Genomic DNA, 21791 nt, shown 5'->3' on the forward strand with positions numbered 1-21791 from the left:
TGATTATTATTACATTAGTGCTTAAAAAAAAACCAGTAATCCATGCTGGCAAGAATATTTGACCTATTTCAAGAAAACACTGGTAAATCAACATCTAGAACATAATTCTGTGAAGAACCTGTGAGATGCACAATGGGAGAATGTGAAGAATGTGACTAATATTAGGGCAGGTTATTTCTTTCCTGGGTCTTTAAAGAAACATTTACTGAAATTTGTAATATGTGCCAGGTGCTATTATGAATTATTTGTGTGCATTATGCCATTACGAAGTAGACAAACGCATTATCCCCATTTGACAGATGAGGACAGAGAGGCCCAGAGAGGTAAAATACCTGATCCTAGGTGCCTCGACTTGTGAAAGTTCTGTTGAGATGATGCATGGCTCTTGGTACAGCTCAGACCTTGATACGATGTCACTGCTGTTACCTGTATATCCATCTGACACATGTTTTGGGGAGGTCTTTGTGCTGGGCACTAGTGCTAAGGCCATATTTGCTTTTGACCCTCGCAGGAAGTTCCTGTTCCCAGGGCGAGAGATGTCTCTCTCCCGTCTGATGCAGAACGTTCTGGGAAGAACGGCTTGTCCTGAGCAGATGAATGGGCTTATCTTCTGGGGCTTTGATTTCATTCTCAGCTCTGTCCCAGAAAGAGTTCAGGCAGCTCCCTCCCATCAGTCTTGTAGAATTGCAACTTTAAGCAGAGCTGACACTACAGAAACAGTAATTGGCATCATATTTGCGAGGAGCAAGATGGTCATTTCCTCAGGCACCAAAAAAGCATAACCCAGTTCTGAGGTTCCAGAAAATGATGGCTGGAGCGACCCGGAGTCTGTGGCACAAACGCAGCCCCATTGCTCTCCTTTCAATGGCTGTAATTCCCCATGCGAAAGCAGGCAGAACTCTTAACTATTATTTTAGATGACATCCTCTTTTTAACTTTAAGCAGTGTTCTTTAAACATTTCTAAACTTTCCCAATTCCTCCCCAATACCATGCCATGAATTTGCTTGTCACTGTAAGCTGTATACAAAGAGAGACACACACAGCAAGCACAAAGGTATCAGGAAGTGGTTTTCCTAGCAACAGTAATCATCTGAAAGATCCTAGAACATCCTTTCTATTCATACAGCATTTCGTGTTTTGAATAGTGCTGACAGGTGAAGTGGATTCATAGTATTTAATACAAAAAAAATATTGCTAGGGATTGGAACCGCATAAAAGCTCAAATATCCATACTATTCACAAGCAGCTGAATTCACTGTTTTTATATCTATCTAGATTATTTAGGGAGGCACAATTGCAAAAGCAAATACTCATCTGCTCACCGAATGACTAATCCCGGGTGTATTATGGAAAGTCTGATTCTCTAGACCTCATTCAGGCAACTGGGACACAGCCCTAAATCAAGCCCGGCTCTCTCTATACAAGCCGATCTCAAGCATAGTCTTGAATGATAAAGAGACATTCCCTCTGCCAGGTCCCTCAGCAGATGTGTCCAGTTTAAAATAAAAATGAGTCAATACAGTTGACAAAATCATCCACCCCCAAGGAACTGTATCTGGTTACTGCCTTAACTCTACCGGAAATGCTCATAACACTCCTCCAGTCCTCTCACAAGTAATATCCCAAACAAATCTATCCCCGAAGGTCAAAAAAGGGAAAAAAACAAGCAACATTAAAAAACAAACCCTTGAGTTTCATCAGAAAGAGAGAAGAGAGGAGGGAGGGAGGGAGGGAAGGGGGAGGGAGGCGAGAGAGCAAGACAGAGGAGAGAGAAGGTGAGATGTTGACAGAAGGGAGAAGGAGAGAAAAGGAGGAGAAAGGACAGGAAAAGAGGAAGGGACGGGGGAGAGAGGAGAGAAAGTCCCAGCTTGCAAGGGAGACTCGAGGAGAACGTGGAGGAACCACATTCACAAGATTCTGACCGGTCTGGAGCTTAAGTGCATCATGAAAGGGAGCATTGAAGCCACACAACTTTACAATCTGTGCAAACTGTCACTAGGGTCTTATTAACACCTTTCTTGCCTTTGTTATTAAAAGCCACACACTGTGAACCTGCCATGTGTATGAGTTGTGCTAGGTACTGGAGGAAGAGGAGTCTCATTCTTGGATTTATAAGGTATCTGAAGAGATGAGACAGGAGAGAAAGCGTCAAGTAACAGTCGATGGGTACATACACTGGGTTTCAATCTTTAGTAATGTGTGACTGACTGCATGTTGATATTAGAGGCAGGGAGTGGCTGTAATACAGGGTAGTTAAATGTAGGCTTCATCATCGCCTGGATTTGAACTCTAGCTGCGGGGTTGAAAGCAAACTTATAAAATATGGCAGAGTCGTACTTATCTTATGAGGCCGTTGGACAGATTGATTATGTTCAGATCCTTAACACATCACGAGCACTTATGAGTAGCTACAACTCTCAGAAAGTACCAGTTGGAGATGTACGACTTAAAATGGCAATGGTCTATCACTTCACACCCCTAAAACTGGCAAAATTAAAAAGCCCGACAAAATCAAACATTGTCAAGGTTGTGGAACAGTAGCTACGCTTCCATGTTGTTGGTGAGCGTATAAGTGGTACAAGAACTTGGGGGAAAATTTGGCTATGGCTGATTCATTTAAAGATGCACATACTCAGTGTCCTAGAAATTCCATTCTAGGGTATATTCATCAGAGAAATTCTCATAAATGTACCTGAGAAGGCTTACGTAAAAGTGAATGTGCTCTGTCCGTAATACTGAGAAACTAGAAAAACCTAAATGCCTATCCACAGAAAAACAGATAAACAAAAAGCAGTATATTCATAACAGCAATTACAGTGAGTGAGCAAGGTTTGAGTCCTTTTACGTCCGGAACCGCTTGGTCCATAAGCAACTCTTCGAACAAAGCAACTTCTCAAGTTCCATCTCTCTTCTGGAGTACTTTCCTCTTCCTCTTCCTCTTCCTCTTCCTCTTCCTCCCAACAGCGCACTTTCAGACAAACCCATGGACAAATAAATAGAGCAAGCGTAAGTCACGATCGGCCAGTGACTATCTCTCTGGGAAACACAACAGAGGCAAGAGGAGCAGGAGGTGACAGGCTCTTCCACGTTTCTCATGCCAGGAATTGGAACTGGGAGCCACTGGGGGCCACTGGATCTTGGCTCTCCTCTGCTGAGTGGGATAAAAACAAGTGGATATGATGCCTTTTGGAAATTATTCACATCCCGAAGAATGTATGTGTCCCTTGTTTTTGACTCATGAAAGGAAGGCAAATTTTATGATTTATTAAATACATATTATTGTCCTGCTCGTGGGGCATGTCCCTTGAATGTGTAATTACATGAATCCTGACGCATGGACGCACTGAGGAGGGATTGCAGGAGTATAGAGGACAAAGGGAACAGGTCACAGAGCAGCCCAGGGTCCCACGGGATGCCAGAGTAAGAGCAGAGATGGCACCTCTGTGGGAAAGAAGGAGAGAATGAAATTCAGTTCCATTAAGAAAAATCCATCGAGTACAAAACTGTGTCTTGGTCCCTGCATTGGTAAACGCCGGCCATACAGAGGGCTCAATCAGACAGAACGCTGCCCTTAAAAAACTCCCGATCAAAAATGTATGAGTGAGAGGACAGGATTAAATCATCAGTTTCCAGAAGGAACAGGTCAGAAGGAAGGACTTCATGACATGAGTGTTCAGGGGAGGGGGAACCAACCCAATGGGTTCACAGAGAGCGAGCGTGGACGATGATCTGAAGCGGATAAAAAGTGACCTGAGTTTTACTTTTTTAAAGTTTTATTATTCTTAGGCGAGGCAACTCTTGGTTGACCTCACAGATTGCAAAGACCTTGTCAATTTACACAATCCCTTATTTTTTATTTTTTATGCCTACACAGCACCTGGTCTTCCTAGGTGGTCTCCCATCCAAGTACTAACCAGGCCCGACCCTGCTTAGCTTCCGAGATCAGACGGGATTGGGCTTGTTCAGGATGGCATGGCCGTAGACAAAAAAAATGACCTGAGTTTTAAAGTTGTGAGGCATTGGGTAAAAGGCTGCTTAGCGAAGCAGGCAATGTCCTTCGACAGCTTTTTACGGCATATTTACTGGGTCCTAAGTATTGGGGATACAATGCTAAACATCAGACGTGACTGTCCTTTCAGAGCATGTGACCAAGTGGAGCATTCCGACGTGATTCCAGATTTCCTATTCTAGAGACCGTGGACGGAGTTTGGCAGGGGGCGGGGATCTGAAAATTTGAATGAAAAAGAAATGACATTGTTACTTTGAGAAACCCTTAACGGATGTTTAGTATTCCCTTCCATTGTTAATTTAAGCAACAAATTCAGTAGAATTAGCAATCTCTGTGACTTTGTTCACCAATATGAATTCCATATTTTTATATTCCATTACAGTTGTTGCAGATGCTGTAAAATATCTCTTGCACTTATCACCACTTCAAAATTACAGTAGTTATTAGACCTTCCACTACATCTTGTTATTTAAATCTTAATAAAGAAACACATTTCTTACTATGCTTCATTTAAGAAAATATTTTGATAGCCAATTATAGTGAAATGCAAGTTTCTTTGTAATCCTATGTATTTTCTATCATGCATTTGATAAGATTATTTTGGCTTTCATACACTGCCATACGGATCCATGGAACAAAATTGTTAAGAACCCCTGCACTGATCAAATAATAACCAAAGCTGATTTTAAAAACTGCAATTATGCCAAGTACTGTAGAGAGGAGAACCTAGCTAGGGAAGTGATGGAAGGCTTCCTCAAGGAGGTAAAGTGTAAGCTGGGCTACAGAAGAAGAGTAAGTCGTCACTAGAAAAATGGGGTAAAGAAACATTCTAGGGGAAGGAAACAGCATGAGCAAACATGCCTGGAGATGGGCTGAGCTACAGGAAACCAGTGATCCTGCTGCAGGGATGCTGGTGCAGAGATGCTGGTGCAGAGATGCTGGTGAAGGGGGGATGCTGGTGCAGGGATGCTGGCTAAGGGATGCTGCTGCAGGGATAGCAATTGCAGGAGATGCTGGTGCAAGGATGCTGGTGCGAGGATGTTGGCTCAGGATGCTGGCGCGCAGGGATGCTGGTGCAGGGATGCTTTGGCCCTAAGGGATGCTGGTGCAGGGATGCTGGTGCAGGGATGCTGTTACAGGAGATGTTAGCTCAGGGATGCTGCTTTGTTGCAGAGATGCTGTTACAGGGATGTTGGCTCAGGAGAGATGCTGAGGCTGAGATGCTGGTGCAGAATGCTGTTACAGGATGTTGGCTCAGGATGCTGGTGCAGGAATGCTGGTGTAGGGATGTTGGCTCAGGAGATGCCAGGTGCAGAGATGCTGTTACAGGATATTGGCTCAAGGGGATGCTGGTGCAGAGATGCTGTGGTAGGAGATGTTAGCTCCCGAGATGCTGGTGCAGGATGCTGGTGCAGGGAATGCTGTTACAGAGATGTTGGCTCAGGAATGCACTGGCGCAAGAGATACCAATTACGAGATACTTATTACAAGAGATGTTAGTTCCAGGAGATGTAATTGCAGGAGATGCTGGTGCAGGATGCACTGTTACAAGGATGCTAGCTCCAAGGATGCTAGTGCAGGGAATACTATTACCCACACAAGGATAGTAGCTCAAGGAGATGCTGGTACAGGAGATACTGATATTACAAGGAGATATTAGCTCAGGAATGCTAGTACAGAGATGCCATTACAGGGATGTTAGCTCAGGAGATGCTAGTGCAGGGATACTGAGTGCAAGGAATGTTAGCTCAAAGGATGCTAATTTTACAGGGATACTAGTGCGAGATATTAGCTCAAGGATGCTGAACCTGAGAGATGCTATTACAAGGATGTTAGCTCAAGGATGCTAGTGCAGGAGGAGGATATACTGCTATTACAAGGCAAAACAAGGGAGCGAACAATTGTGAAAATATGGCACAAGCCTAGGCAGAAACAGCTTTAGTAAGTAAAGAACATGGACGAGGGCCATGAGGTGGTATGTATGGGGACTGCATGTGGTTGCGTGTAGCTGAAGTCCAGACCCCATGTCCGAGAGAGGAAATGTGGAGCTGCACCAGTCTGCGGGGCTCAGATCACTGCTGGCCTCGAGTGGTCTGTGCTAGCAAGGGCACACGCCTTATCCTAAGGGGAGTAGGAGCCACCTGCCTTTAGTGAGCCCACACTTGGTGAGCTGGTGTATCACTCGGAGTTTTTCAGAGAAATGGAATCTGTATATACAGACATAAACATATGTGTGTGTCTGTTTGACTCTCAGATTCTCATTATTGTGATAGTTATATTCTGTAAAGTTGCCATGAACACTGAATTAGCAACATTATTCCTAGGGGAAATACAAGCTTAGGTTCTTGTGAGCCTTTGGTCACAATATTTTCATTAATGATCAGTACGTAATCTTGTTTTATGTGTGTTTCTGTTTAAAGACACCTAATTTAAAATATATTATTGATCCATTAACATTGAGCTCACGGCCAATGGCACTATAATTCATGCTCGAACAAGGCTTATCTAACATGGGTGTTTTCTCCACAAGGCACCTCACAACCTGTTTGCACTTGGGAACACTAAACAGCACTTCAGTCCTATACTTGGGGCCATTTTAAACAGTAAGATCACTGACAAAGAGCACTAAAAATGCAAAAAATGTGGCAATGAATAGATTGCAGAAGGACACATTTCTAGTATGAGAGCTGAAGCGAGAACATCTTGCTGGACCTCAGCTAGGAACGTGAGCAATGGACAATTCATTTGTTTTCCTCTGTACACATCTGTGTATGACCGAAGCCATCACGAGTATTGATTTGGGGTTACAAATAAATTTTAGTCAATAGGTGAACTGATAAATGTGGAATTCATGAATAAAGAATTTCAACTGTATACATGTATATACTCTGTTAAGGAAGTGGCTCACATGACTGTAGAGGCTGCCCAGTCCAAATACCGGAAGCAGGATGGTGGGTAGGCTGGAAACCCAGGCAGGACCTGGGGGTAGAATTCCTCCTTCCTCAAGGAAACCTCAATATTGCTCTTAGAGACTTTCCACTGATGAGAGGAGGCCCACCCATATTATCAAGAATAATTTCCCTTATTTAAAGTCAATTGATTGCAAATGTTAACCATATCCACAGAATACCTCCGCAGCAACACCTAGATGAGTGTTTGAATACCTGGATACTAGAACCTAGCCAAACTGCCCATCAAACTAACCATCACCGATGGCGTCGAGGAGAATGAGGTGCAAGATGACAGCCATTTGAATTGCTCAGGTGTGAAAATCCCGATACGGGCAGTCCTTGCTGTCCACAGCCATCTGTCCCTTCATCCCGTCGGCCTCGCCAAGGCAGAAGCAGCCACTGCATTTTAAGAAGAAGGTTCTAGGACACTTGTGGCATATTTCCCTTTGGCCTCTAAAATCCTTCACTATTTCTCTTTCTTTCTTTCTTTCTTTCCTTCTTTCTTTCTTTCTTTCTTTCTTTCTTTCTTTCTTTTCTTAGATGGACTAAGTCTGAGAAAGTAGACGCACTGCAATGTCGTTGGGATATTTTTAGTTGCAAATAATAGAATATCTGACTGAGTAACTTAAAAAGCAGTTCTGTTTTTAAAACCATATTCCTTAATAAGAACTCTGGAGATAGATGGTTGCTGGGCTGGTTTAGAGAAAGTTCAGCAAAAAGGTCACATCACCCCACCGTCTATGTTTGTACAGCCCCCAAACTAAGAAAGATTGCGAAATGCAATAAAGACCATGCGTGGCTCACAAAACATAAAATATTTACTATCTGGCCCTTCACACCCAACAGAAGTCTCCTGATCTCTGGTTTAAGGCATCAGCCAGGCCATCAAGCACTCGGCCTCCCCCTGCCCTCTCTACTTGGCATGTTGGCATCATCTCCCACCATTGACAGCTGTCCCGGCTCTACGTGCCAGGTCTACAGTTGCCTGGTTGAAGAGGAGATAGAACTTTTCCCTCACGTATCTGTCATCAGAAAGGAAGAGCTTTCCAGAAGGCCCCAGCAGACATGCCCTCAGCCCCCAGCAGCTGGAACGTGGTCACATGGAGTAGCTGCAAAGCAGGCTGGGAAAGGGCTGGCTGTTGTTTTCTGACTCCCTGTGGGAAGACCCCCTGCCCGTCTGGGAGCAGGGGGCTGGGACTGCCTGCTGGGTTGGTACCCACCAGCATCTGCTCATGGGGCATGTCCCATCTGCTCAGAGCTATTGGTAACACCAGCCATCTACCATGTAAGGACAGGGACACTTCCCTCTGATTAGATGCTCGTCAGTTCTGATGCTACTACCCTCCTCTCTGTGGGATGCAGAAGAAAGGACCTCTTTGAGCCGGCTGCCTTGGGTTTAAATCTCAGCTCTTGGGAGTGTTTTATACATCTGTACACATACACAGCAATGATAACTAGCACATACTGAGTCCTATTACGAGCAGCTGGTACTTTGTGAGGGTCAGCGAAGCATATTAGGGACTTCCAACCCCTGTCCCAGGCAACCGAGTCCCAAAGGAAGCTCTGTCCTTCATCTCACATCTACTCTTTGTCGGCACTTTTCCTGCGTCTCCTGGATTTGCAAGGTCCTCGATAAGACACAGAATTACTCTCCACCACAGAATATGTAGAGACCCAGAGACAGGGGAATGCACCCTTCTCTGTGACATCTTTTTTTAATAATCAGTAGATTATTAAAAAAAAAAAATTAAAATCCTTGTAATGGTGACTTTAAATAAGAGACTTTTAATAACTTTCACCCTTTTGCTTTTCTTCCCAGAACACAAGGGGCTAATTAAAAGTAGAAAAGTTCTTGTTTGATCAGAAATTCTTGTGTTTTGGAAAAAGCAGGGAAAACTACTCTAATATTCAGAAAGGGCTTAATTGGCTTTAAAATCACCACGTTCCCTTTTGCTATTTGGGACAGTGCGGATGAGCCTTCCTTTGTGAACCCACACAGAAAAGGTAAGGTAATGGGACTATTGTAATTAGGGCCCTCAGCTGAAAGATGGTCTTTTGATGTGGATCTATGGGATTCTCTTTCAACCTAACTCGATATGATTCCTCTCTGAGAACCTCTCGTACGTCCTGGTCTTTTGGCTGACTCCTCTCCATAAATGCCTTTATTACTTGAGCCGTAAGCTTGTTTATTGAGGAAGATGTGTGTGGTGGTCCCTAATGGAGCATGTCAGCATAAAAGCCCCGTTAGACTGAAGCAGGCCTGGGTCCATCCATTTCACGCCAAACTCTCTCCTCGATGTATTAGAATTAGTGCAGGGAAAGTGAGTGCTCTATGTAGCATGGCCTTTTTGAAACTGAAGTGTCTCCACCTCTAGAATAACCTAGAAAAAGAATTCCCTGGGCTCATAGACGCTCCTACCAAGAGGAACCATGGAGCTCATCAAAAGGCACAAAATAGCAAAATGATATATCTGTGGAAAATTTACAAATGTTCTTTCCATAGCAGTGATCCTAAAAGTCGACGTGTCTGTTGGTTAGCAGACTGTTTTCAGTCCTCATCTGTCGATAAGTGGGATGATGAAAATGATAGCATCAGGAAAAAGTTACACCCAATTCAATTTAGTGTTGGGGATATTTTTTGTCTTATAAAGTGACTCTCTGTAGACTCTTGCCAATTCTTGTTTAATAATTAAAGCAGGGACTCATTTATCCACTAACTGGGACAGGCTTGCATGGAGGTGTTTATTGATCCAGTGTGTCATTGCAGAGAACACGTTCCTGCTGCCTTTCCTGAACATCCTTCAAAAAGTGACTGATGCCGTCGCCTCAGAGTTAGACTGGTGACTTCACGGTGAGGATGGCAAGGCTAGTGATGGTGGGCTGTGAGGGTCAGCGAAGCAAATGTGACCGTGAGAGTGAAGTACAACAGGCAAAATGAAGCGCTGGCCCCTTGTAGGTCATTTGCACTGATCCTGGTTACATCTCTGGAAGGTCTGTTTGATCACCTGCTGAATCTTTGGAACTATCTGTGAATAATAGATGAGGCATTTGGGTTGCCTTAGGTGTACGATGTCTTTTCTCAAAAGGAGCTAGGGTGTATGTTACTTATTACCCATCAAGACATTACATATTCCCCAGCGTTACCTAAAATGTATCAGTAGTTTTACTGTGTTGTTGTTGCCCAATGCAAAGATTATAAAGTATCACCTTAATAACTAAGATTTCTGGGTTAAGTATGAGAGGTTCCTGGTCATAAGTGCTGGTGGATGGTTAACTAAATAATTCAGGAAGATCTTATGGCTCCATAAAATGAATGACTGCAACTCTTCTGTCTTTATCCCCTTCTGCTGATCATCAGTAGTGTATAAATAAGTATTCTATTTGGTTGTAGGTGATAAAAATCTGCTAGACATGGCTTAAGCAAAACAAAAGGGATTCATTTAAAAAATATTCAATGTTTCATGGGGTGCAAAGGCAGTAAAGCAGCTGGGTGTTAGGAGGGGTCTAGAACTAGGTACTAAGATGCTAAAGAGTCTTTTGTTCCAGCTCTCAATTCTGCCCCTCTCAGGGCGTCTGATGCAAAGTCATCTAAGCAAATTGGGCTTTATACAATTAGATTCTTTTTGGTCAATATCACTAACCCCCAACAGGTAGAGAAAGGTGTCAGCTCTGCATCTGCTCCCACAATTCACAACCAGGTGCCAATGAAAGCAAATCTCTGGCCAAATTTGATATTTATTAACAAGCAGGAACAAAACAGGCGTAGTCTCTTCTTTAAGTCTGATGAAGACCAAGCTTCCCCCTTTGAGGTACCCCAATAGCATCTTGCTTGAATATTCTTCCAGAAGCAAAGGTAAAGGCATGTAGCCCAGGGATTGGCACGCTTGCTTTTATAGAGAACCAGATAGTAATTTTTTTAGGCTTTGCAGGCCCGATAAGCTCTGCTGCAATTACTCAAGTCTATCTTCATGTAAATGCAGCCACAGACAATATAATATTGGTGTATCCCAATAAACTTTATTTTAGACTGAAATTGGAATTTCATATAATGTCCACGTGTCTAGAAATATCATCTTCTTGTGTTTTTTTTCCCAACTACTTATAAATGTAAAAACTGTTCTTAGCTTATGGGCTGTGCAAAAACAGGTGGTGAGTTGGACTTGACCCATGAACTGTAGTTCACCAATCTTTGTTCTAGTAGCATATTTCTAATGACAGTGGGGTGACCAAGAGTCCACCAGATACAATCACGGAAGCATTTACAAATCAAAGTTCGGACAACCTGGTGACAAGATGATTCTGCAGTTGTTCTTTCACAGGGCTTTAAGAGGGAGTGCTACAGTACGCCTTTAGCAGACCACCACCTAGGTAACAGAATATTCTTTGATATAATGACGGCTCCCTAACATGTCTGAGAGCCTCCCCGACTTCTAGCCAGTGTCCAGATCTCTCTTAATTGTCCACCAGTATTCACCGATTATCACAGATTATAATCTCCAATAAATGTCTCTCTGCTATTTTGAACCTTAAGCCGTCCACATCCCTCCATCCATCTCAGTTTGCTCTCTCATCCACTGGTGTGCCACCCACTGTCCAGCTTCACCTTCCCTATTGTACCCAGTTTCTAAGACACTCTCATCAGAGACTCTTAAGTCAGCTGTGAGGCCTCCCATTGTGGTTTAAGAGTTGGATTTTAGCATGGCTTCTACTTGGCTAAAATGGATCTGAGTCTCTGTCTAGGCCCAGAACAAAAATTTTAAATCATCGCAGAATAGTCCTTTTGGCTAACAAAGTCCTCTCCCAAGGCCACGTGGATGTTTCTCCTTGCTACAGGTATGCCATGTCCCTGTTGAAATTCATATAAAAGAAAAAGGATTCTTAATGTGTGTGAAGTTGTAATGTTTCCTTTTGTGGGAAAAATAAACAACAACAAAAACAAATCAATTATCAGGGAAACTTGAAAAGAACAATACAACTATAAATCCTAAATAGCACAACTAGAAATATACTTTATGTTGATTTCATCAGTTGTGGTCAATTTTCAACTGGTCAAATATTGGCAGTTTCTTCTGGTTCACTATAATTTGAAGTAAATTATAGATAACTTAATGGCATTGGATGAATTCTTTTCTTTTACTGCAGATTGCTTTGTTTAGTTTCCCAGTTTCTAGACCATACAATATGGCTGCTGACAACACCCAAGATTTTGCATTATAAAGAGACAGAGAAAAAGAAAGACAGAGAGAGAGAGAGAAACAGGGAGATTACATGATAGAGAGAGATTAAATTTCTCCTTGACCTAAACCTAGTTCTTAGGGGAGGGACTTCGAGCAGCTCCCACTCCTGGACCAACCAATGTGGTTAGGATGGGGGTGAGGCCAAAGTCATTGCATAAAGGAGTTTTCGAGAGTCCACCCCTATGGTTTGGAATAGTGTGGTAACCAGGACGGTGGCCATTGAAAGCCTGACAGATAACCCAATAATTGTCTTCCAAGGATATGTCTTAGAACTATTATTCCATTGCTATGTTAGAAATTTGTGTGAGCCCTGAGATAAAGAAGCTAATATTAAAAATGTTTAGCATCGCATACTAATCAATCAGAACAGACTCAAGACATACACAGGTGGCCGAGCCGTACAAGCACATACTCTGGTAAGTTAGTATGAGCTTCTCTGAGAAATATAAATATATCACTCCTCCTTCCAGACCTAATTCTTTTGTGAACCTGGACAATGAACAAGGATTTTTACAATACAAAGGTCTATATAATGCTGGGTGAAGAGACAGACAGGTAGGTAGCCAGTGCACCTTCTCACAATTTTGCAATTTGTGACTCTGGTCTTTTGGAATTTGTCGCATGATGAGCCAGCAAGCTTCTTTGTTCTTCAGGGTTCTTGTCAGTCTCTGGGAAGAAAGCGTGAACAAGCACACAGTCTGAGTGTTGTCTTATGTGTCTGCTTTGAACAGGGGTTTCCAAAAATACCTTAGAGCTAAACTGTAATGTCAAGGTTTAAAACCGTCCACTGTATGAATGACATTCCTCGGTCTATTCTCTTCTCAGTTGAATAAGTCTAGTTCCACCATATCCATCTGCTTTAGCAGTCACCTGCCCCCACCCCAATGGGTGAAACTTCCTGAGCCCCCTGACCCCTGCTCACCAAGACGGGGAGATTTTGCCTCTAGACACACAAGAGAGCATCAAAATAGTTGCCGAACAAACCCTAGAATCTCTTCTCTTCCCCATTGCAAAATCTCTTGAGGATTTGGGTCACTTTTAGGTTCCGGTCAACTCAGTTACTCTCAACTGGCAGGAAAGTAGAACAAAATCGTGGGAGGAGTCAGTGTTCATATCTGTCCCACTGCTGATGGGGCGCTGTGCCTCTCACGCGGAGGAGGGTGGAGGTGGGATGTAAGCCTCATAGACAGAAGGAAAGGCTGGGAACCACTGAACTAGCTACACTAACAGACAAATGTGCCGTCTCACATCAAAGCCCCTTGAGGTTTTCTACTTTTACAGCGTCCTGCTAGGTCTGCACTAGATATTTATTAAGCCAAATTGCATATAAGGAACTGGCGATATTTAGGAGAGAAGACAGGGAAGAAGAGGAGGGGCACTGGGGCTGGGAGCAACGTATAAGGATATCTTTCAAATGCGTGAGGCGTGTCATATTGCAAAGGAGCAGAGCTTCCAAATGAACTAAGATACCCAAGGCTTCCCATTGCCCAAAGAATACCCATCAAACTGCTTTCCAGGCCTACGGAGCTCTCTATAGGTAGTTCTCAAAATCTTTACAAATATATCAGTGCCTGGACTCACCGTGCGCCAATCCCTGGGATGGGGCCTGGGCAGCTGCATTTTTTGCATGTGCTCAGCCTGGAACCTCTGCTGCTGTAATCTAGCTCCAGGTTACTTTCCCGGGCTCCTTTTCCACCCTTCCCTCTTTGTTCATAGCGCCTGCACCATTGGCCTCTGTTCCTTGAACATTTCGAGCTCATTCCAACTTCAGGGCTTTTGCTCTGCCCGATTCCTGTGCTTAGAAGCATCTCCTTCCCAATTTAAGCTGGTGCGTCAGCTCAGATAGCACCTCTTGGTGGAGCCTTCCTTGATCCTCTGTATTCACTTCCTGGAGCTGCCATAATAAAGCAAACTGGGTGGCTTAAGATAACAGCACTCTATTCTCTTGCAGTTCTGGAGGCTAGAAGTCCCAAATCAAGGTGTTGGCAGGGCCGTGCTCTCTGTGACTTCTAAGAGAATATGTGTCCCATGCCTTTCTCTCAGCTGCTGGTGTTGCCAGCGATCCTTGGCATTCTTTGGCTTGTAGGTACATAACTCCATGCTCTCCATACATCTTCACATGGCATTTTTCCTGTGCATCTTACTATTGTCTTGTCTTGATGAATGTCTCTTCTTCTCTTTTGATAAGGATACTAGTCACTCGCCCACCCTAATGACATCATTTTAATTTATTACATCCACAAAGACCCTATTTCCAAATTCATAGGTACTAGGGGTTAGGGCTTCAACATATTTTAGGAGGAACACAATTTAACCCATAATACCCTCTATTCAAAGCACCCTACCATACTCCCTCTGGCCGTTATCACTTCACCCTGTCTTGACCAGTTTATTTGTGTGCTGAGTGTCTTCCTCACTGAGTGCAAACACCATGAGAGCATAATCCTTGATTATCTGGAATGTTCCCACATCAACCATGCCTGAAAGAGTACATAGTAAATATTGGTTTGAATGAATGAAACAAAACTAATAAAGAATAAAAATTTCAGGGAAGCAGATTTTAGTTCATCATGCGGAAGTCTTTTATATAAACAAAACAAAACAAAACTTTTCACCTTTTTTTTTTTAGGTAATGAGTTCGTAATCATGGGGGGAGTTCATAATAAGGCTGGACATTGTCTTAGAGGGGATATAGGAGAGGGGCTTCACCTTTCAGTTCAGGAATGGATTTATGACCTCTGAGGACCCTTTAAATCCAGAAGTTCAATAACACTGCGTTTGAACAGAGCCTTTTTAGAAACACTGTGTCTCAGAAACATGACTTGAATGGTGGGAACTTACGGCAGGTGTCCATTTCCTGTCACCGTCTCTGACGGGTGAAATCTGATGACAGCTCTCCAATCACATGACGCCTGTAGTCCCCTTTATGTCTCATGAGTGTGCGCTTAAGCCAAGTTTGAATTTCTTCTTCTTTCATTTATTTATGATTTTTTTTTTCTGGTGGGCCCATTCCATCTAAAAAGGGGGGGGGAAAGGAAGAAGATATAAAATTTCTGTTCAGGATCCCTTTAATGTCTTCACTAAGCCCGTTACAATGAGATATTGTTTTATGTCGGCCCCGTCTTCAGAAAGAAACACCTTCTCTGCTGAAAGATCTTGCTGCCGGGGGACTCCATGTCACCAGAGCAGTCAACGTTGATTTGTGTATCAATAATGTCCTGTCAGTAGCCAGAGGGTATGGCATCAGGGCGTTCCAGATGCCTTTATTGGTGCTTTTGCTGGAGGATTATTTCAAATTAACTTCAGTCTCTTGGAAGACAGTGAATAGGAAAGTGCTATTTCCCATTTGTAAACAAAATGGGGAATAATTATGGGAGAAACCAAGACAGGCGGATTTCTAGGAAATGTCACATCTGCAGGTCTTCATTTTCTCCAAGCATTGTTGCCCTGCCCCTCTCTTCCTGTTGCTCATCTCCTCCCAGGTATAATCCTGAACACTACCTGGTTACAGGGCAATTGGTGGCCTCACAGACACTCGACAAAATAACTACAGATGCTTCTGCTGTCACGATAATGGAGAGATTGGCAGACCGGGTGGGGGGGAACAGAATGGAGCTCTTAAAATATTATAAAATTTTTAAAAAGTGTTTTGTATGTGTTGGCAAAAATAATAGTTACTGTATAAATTTTGGAAAAGATCGAAAAGCAAAGGGATAAACATAAAAATCACCTGTTATTCTCTCACCCAGAATAACCATTGTTTATCACTTCAGTATATTTACTTTGACTATTTCCTCGCTCCCTCTCTTTCTCTATGAAATAATATTCTTTTCTCAATAATACAGAATAAAGGTAGGCAAGCATAAAGGCCAGATAGTAAGTAGTTTCGGCTTTGCTAGCCATACGCTCTGTGTTGCAACGACTCAGCTCTGCAGCTATAGGACACAATCAGCCACAGACATCCAAACATGATGGGTGTGGCTGTGTTCCAACAAAACCATTTACAAAAACAGGTGATGGGCAGGATTTGTCTCATTGCCATAGTTTGCCGCATTCAAGAGAGCAAAGGTGGACACAGTGAGACTTGTTAGGTGGCTATCGCTATGACCCAGTTGAGATGTGATCATAACTCTGACCACATAACCATTGTGATGGGTGAGAACTGGTCCTCAGGTTCTGCAGCCAGGAGGATTTACTGCTGATTTGGAAGTGAGGCATGAGAGAAAGGGAAGTGCCAAAGGTGACAGCAAAGACGTTGGCCTGCGCAGCTAGAAGCAGAAGTTCCCATCTACTGAGGTAGGAAAGACCCATCAGAATAGGTGAAGAACGGATACTTTGGAGAAAGAGCTTAGTTTTAGAAAAGTTTAATTTAGATGCCTAAATTTTAGATGTTTGTCACCTAGGTGATGGTATCAAGTGGAGTTCAAGGGAAAGTTTCATCCTAGGAGAGACATTTGGGTGTCAGCAGGATATGGTGGTGTTTACAGACACAAGTCTAGATGAGGTCACCCAAGATGTTTAAAGAGGGAAGAGAACATAAGTCCCACTATGTGCTAGGCATGAGTCTGTCTTCTGGAGATTCAACAGAAGCAAAAGAAAGTGTCTGCTCTCACAGAGTGGCTCATCCAGCTTTGTGATGTCGCTGCAGCTGGTTGGACATGGGATCGAAGCCTGCCACCAACCACTTGGCTCAATCACCTTCTCTCTTAGAAATTTCAAAGTGAAGCACAAACCACACATAACTTCAAGAATGGGGCAGCATGTGCTTAGGAAAAGAGAAAACCATTGATTCTGGAGAGAGAGAAATGAATGAAAGATACATTAAAGAAGAACACAAGAGAATACTGTCAGTTGATTTAAGACAACTTTTTTGGTCCTTTCTGAGGTCCTATTACACTCATTGTCTGTGGGTTGGTTCCAAGAGATTCTCCTGTGTATTCACACTAAATTGCCCACATTTGTGAGCTAGCTCGAAGGAGGTTCTGGTACTTACAAGCAGAGAAAACATCCATAGTCAACAGTAATTGAGATGGGAGAAAAAAATAGAGCGCTCCAATTGAAATCTTAACTGCAAGAGCATCTCCTAAATAATCCTTTTCATTTTCCCAACTCAAGAATTCACTTGTTACTAAGAGACAAAGTTAAAAATAAAAAATATCTACAGAGGCTGTATGAGGCCCTTACGCCATTTCGCTGAGAACCTTGTGTCTCTGTACATGTTGGAAAAAAAAATTTAACACTTAAATTACTTCTGTTAAAATACATTAGTTTCTCAATAGATTAATTAATTTAAAATATATCTATTAAAGGGGCAACATGAACCTAATCAATTAAGAGAACTAAATACCATTTTGATCGGCCCAATTGTTTTGAAAGGCAGCATCCCCACGGGAAACGTACATGAGAAATGGATGCACCGCAGACACCTGGCACTGCATCTTGGGGTCTCCTCGAGGCCAGAGCCTTTACACAGGCAGCCAGGATGCCTAATGCGGTCCACAGATGTCCTTCATGTGGCCCACATCAAGTTATGAAAAACTGGCTCTGACATTTAAAAATCTGAAAAATAAATATATAAAACTAGACTGGAAAATTCCAAAACTAAGGGAATTCAGAAGATCTGACAATCCTGGGTCCATAATCCCCTTTAGCAGCAATCACCAGGTCAATGCCTTCTTTATAAACAGGAACCGCGACTTGCTATCTCAGTATGGCCTTTGTTCATTTACACTGGTGGTTCCCAGCGGGGGCGACTTCACCCTTTAAAGGACATGTGGCAGTATCTGGAGACAGTTTTGATGGTCACGCAGGGCTGGGGGGTGGGTGCTACTGACATCTAGTGGGTAGAAACCAGGGATGCTACTAAACATCCCACAGTGCACAACAGACCCCCTCAACCAAGAATGACTCGTCCTGAAATGTCAGTGGTGACACAGTTCAGATACCCTGGTGCATACCTACTCCCTGGCCGCTCTACAAATGTGAATTTGCAATTCCAGCAGTTTCTCTGAAGCTAAGCAAGAATAACATAAATAGTTCCGAAAATTCTATAGTCTTTACTCCCCTATGCTTCTCTGAGGAGGTCGGACAAGAAGACTCAGTGATTCAAGTGTGACAGCAACATCTAATATTTGAATATTTATTATGTGCCAGACACTACGCTAAGTGAATTTACATATACAAACCCATTTAGGCCCATAACAACGGAATTAAAATTACAATATTACAGATGACAAAAACCCCTCTCAAACAACCTTTGAACAGGAAGCTCTTTTATTGGCGCAAGTACTTAGATGCTGGAGAAACACAACGTGGATTTGAATCCCAGCTCTGCTACTTGCTAGCTCTGTGACACTGAGTAAGTTATTAAACCTCTTTGGGCCTCTGTCTTCTCACCTGAAAATGGAATAATAGTAACACCCAGCTCATCAGACCATTATGAAGAAAAAAGAGTTATCACAGTAAAAGTACTCAGACCAGTGTTTGGTCCATTATAAGTGCTTGGCAAAGGTTCGTTATCGTTGTTGTTTTTCTGCTGCTTCTGGTTCTTCTTTCTCTGTTTCTTCTTCTTGCTTGACTTAATAAATGCTCAGGTGGTAAACAGGAGCGCCGGCTCCAAGAGTTCAAAACATTTCATCAAACCTCTTGCTCACATCCTCTCTCCCTCTTGTTCTCAGCTTTTATTCCCTCCGCTTCCATTCTTAGTCACTCCCTTTCCCGAGCATTGACAATACGGCCATGAACACTCCCTGTCCATATGCTAGGAGCTTAGCTAAAGCAGTAAGCAGTAAGTTCCAGAAAAAGTCCGGAGCTGGTTCTCCTTGGTCCTGTTGTTCATTCTTAAACAGACCAGTGTCACCAGGAGTGGAAGAAGCACCTGAGTTGAACGTCCACCCCTGGACCTGGGAAAGGAGTCAGCTCCTTCACACCACACTCACTGGGAGGTGGAAGGCTGACTCTTCAGCAGAAAATGCAGACGTTGTTTCCAAAAGAAGATCTCGGCAGGCAAAATGGACAATGCTGCAATTATTCCCGTTTTACAGAAAACTGTCTCAGTAAGATTACATAATTTTCACAAGGATACAAAGCAAGTAAGGATGGTAAGAAGGTTTCAAATTCTGGCTTTTTAACATTCAGGAACAACACAGTATTAGGAAAACCTATAATAATAGATCGAAAGAAAAATGATGGTGTCATCGTAGATGTTTGAGAGCTTTTAATAGGAGTCAATATCATCTCTTAATAGATAGTCCATTCCAGCATCAAACTGAAAAAGGCAATGGGAGAGATTTTTAAGAAGATGAGTTTAAATTGCTGGTAAGGGACTTAGAAGAAGGCTTTTTTAAAAAAATGGATATTGGCATGATTTTCATTTTTTATAAGTAAATCTATATATTTAACATGATTTCCATAGAAATACTAATGCTTTTTTGAACTAAAAGATCTAATTCTAAAATATAATTTAAAATATACAAATAAGAAGAATTGGGAGAATTCTGCAACATATCCTAATATATAGTAATTAAAACCTGATGGTTCTCGTGCGGTATAAACAGACCAATGTTGAATAGAGTTCAGAAATAGGCACAAATAAATATGGGAATTTATTATATGACAAGAGTCTTATTTAAAATCTGTTTGGAAAAAATTGATCATTCAATATATGATGTTAAAGCATCTGAATAGCTATCTGGAAAAAAAGGGAAAGAAACCCTGCCTCACACTACGCAAACTTATTATGCCAGATGTTCAAGCATTTAAATGTAACCTATTAAAATGAACCTATTATTTCCTAGAAAATGTGGAATAATTGTTTTCATAGTCTCTGAATGGAAAGGCTTTTCTAAAGAAATGATGCAAAATCCAAAAGCCATAAAAGAAAATTTTAATAAATTTGACTATATAAATATTATAATGCGTTGAATTGACTCGCTCAAGTCCTAACCCCTGGTATCTATGAATGTGACCTTATAGAGAAAGAACGTCTTGGCAGATAGAATCAAGTTAAGATGAAGTTATACTGGATCAAGATGAGCCCTAACTCCATGACTAGTGTCCTCAGAAGGGGAGAGATATTTGGACACATGGACAGTCAGAGAAGAGGGCCGTGTGAAGACAGAAGCAGAGCCTGGAGTTATGCTGCCCCAAGCCAAGGAACCCCAAGAATTGCTGGTAACCACCAGAAGCGGGATGAGCCAAGGAAGGATTTTTCTCTAGAACCTTTGGAGGAAGCATGGCCCTGCCAAAGACTTGATTTTAAACTTCTACCTCCACTCCTCCAAAGTGTAAAAGAAAAAATTTTGTTTTTTAAGCTACCCAATTTGTGATCATTTCAGTAGCCCTAGAAAACTAATACAAATATTTAAAAAGAATTTGTATGGGGGAAAAAAACACCCAAAACAAAACGAAAATGCAAATGGAGAAAATATTTGCAACTCATGTGACAAAGGATTAATTTCCTTCACAAGTAAAAATCTTCTGTAAATTAGTATTTTTTTCAAAAAGCCAACTACTTGATATAAAATGGGCACATGAAGTTCTGTAATAAAGTTCTTACAGCTTCGTTGGGAGAAATTAAAGAAATAGTTTATGTGTAACTCAAATACGTTGACTATCTAATGGGTAGCCTCAGATTTCCCTTTTCATCCACTTTGAGACTATAGTCATTACCTTATATTCTTCCTTATTGCTTTAGTGACTAAGGAGATGTTATTGAACATTTTTTAGGGTATCGTATACCATGCAGCAAAACATCGTTTTAAAAATTGCTTTTCCAATACATGTCTATTGTTTCCTCAAAGTTCCACTCTGGGCACCAATGTCTTCTAGTTCTCTCTGTTTTTCCTTCAGTCCTATGATTCCCAACCCTGCCTCTCAAATATTTCCGATTCCCCTAGAAACTTAGCTCTCAGCTTGTATAACAGCCAGCAAAACTAAAGCCTAGCAGTTAGCTGATCCAGCCTTAGAAAGTGTTCAGGTGCCAACCATTGAAAATCCCATGGAGTTCATCAACCCGGTCACTTTGTCTTTTCTTGCAGTAGGGAAAGAGGGAAGGACTCTGCTGCTAGGAAAATGAGATCTGCCCCAGATGGCCACAAATCAGGGCTGGTTTCATAGATGTGCAACCTGAGCAACCTTACAGGACCCTCACTCAGAAACGCCCTGCAATCCATTTAATGCTTTGCTGTCACTGTCTTGAAATTCCCATAATTCTTGAACAAGAAGCTCCATATTTTCATCTGCACCGGTCCCCACAAAGTATATAACCAGGCCTGACAAAGAAGCTATTCAACTAACGGATATTATTATCATTCCTCAAAGCACAAAGGATTTTATCCTCTGAATGGTTCAAGAGACACAGAGCATCTCAGAGCTTGATATTCCAAAATTAAAAAATAAATAAATAAATAGAAAATAAAAAAGCAAATGGGGAAGAGAGAAAAAAACGAGCTCCGTGAACTCCGAAGCCAGGAAAGCTGGCACCGTTGCCTTTAGCAAGATGCTATCTGACATCTTTTGGCTGAACGCGTCCTTTCATGGGGTGATTAAACAGCAAATATCTCTGAGTAGCATAATGTTTATTAGACGTTACT

The 21791-nt window shown here is 42.2% G+C and overlaps 1 pseudogene; it reads right to left on the reverse strand.

Moving 5' to 3' along the window:
• Window positions 1–3866: 3866 nt before the first annotated feature.
• On the reverse strand, window positions 3867–3985 carry LOC120604018 (uncharacterized; annotated as a pseudogene).
• Window positions 3986–21791: the final 17806 nt, after the last annotated feature.

The sequence above is a fragment of the Pteropus medius genome, unplaced genomic scaffold (assembly GCF_902729225.1).
Source record: "Pteropus medius unplaced genomic scaffold, Ma_sr-lr_union100, whole genome shotgun sequence".
NCBI lineage: Eukaryota > Metazoa > Chordata > Mammalia > Chiroptera > Pteropodidae > Pteropus > Pteropus medius.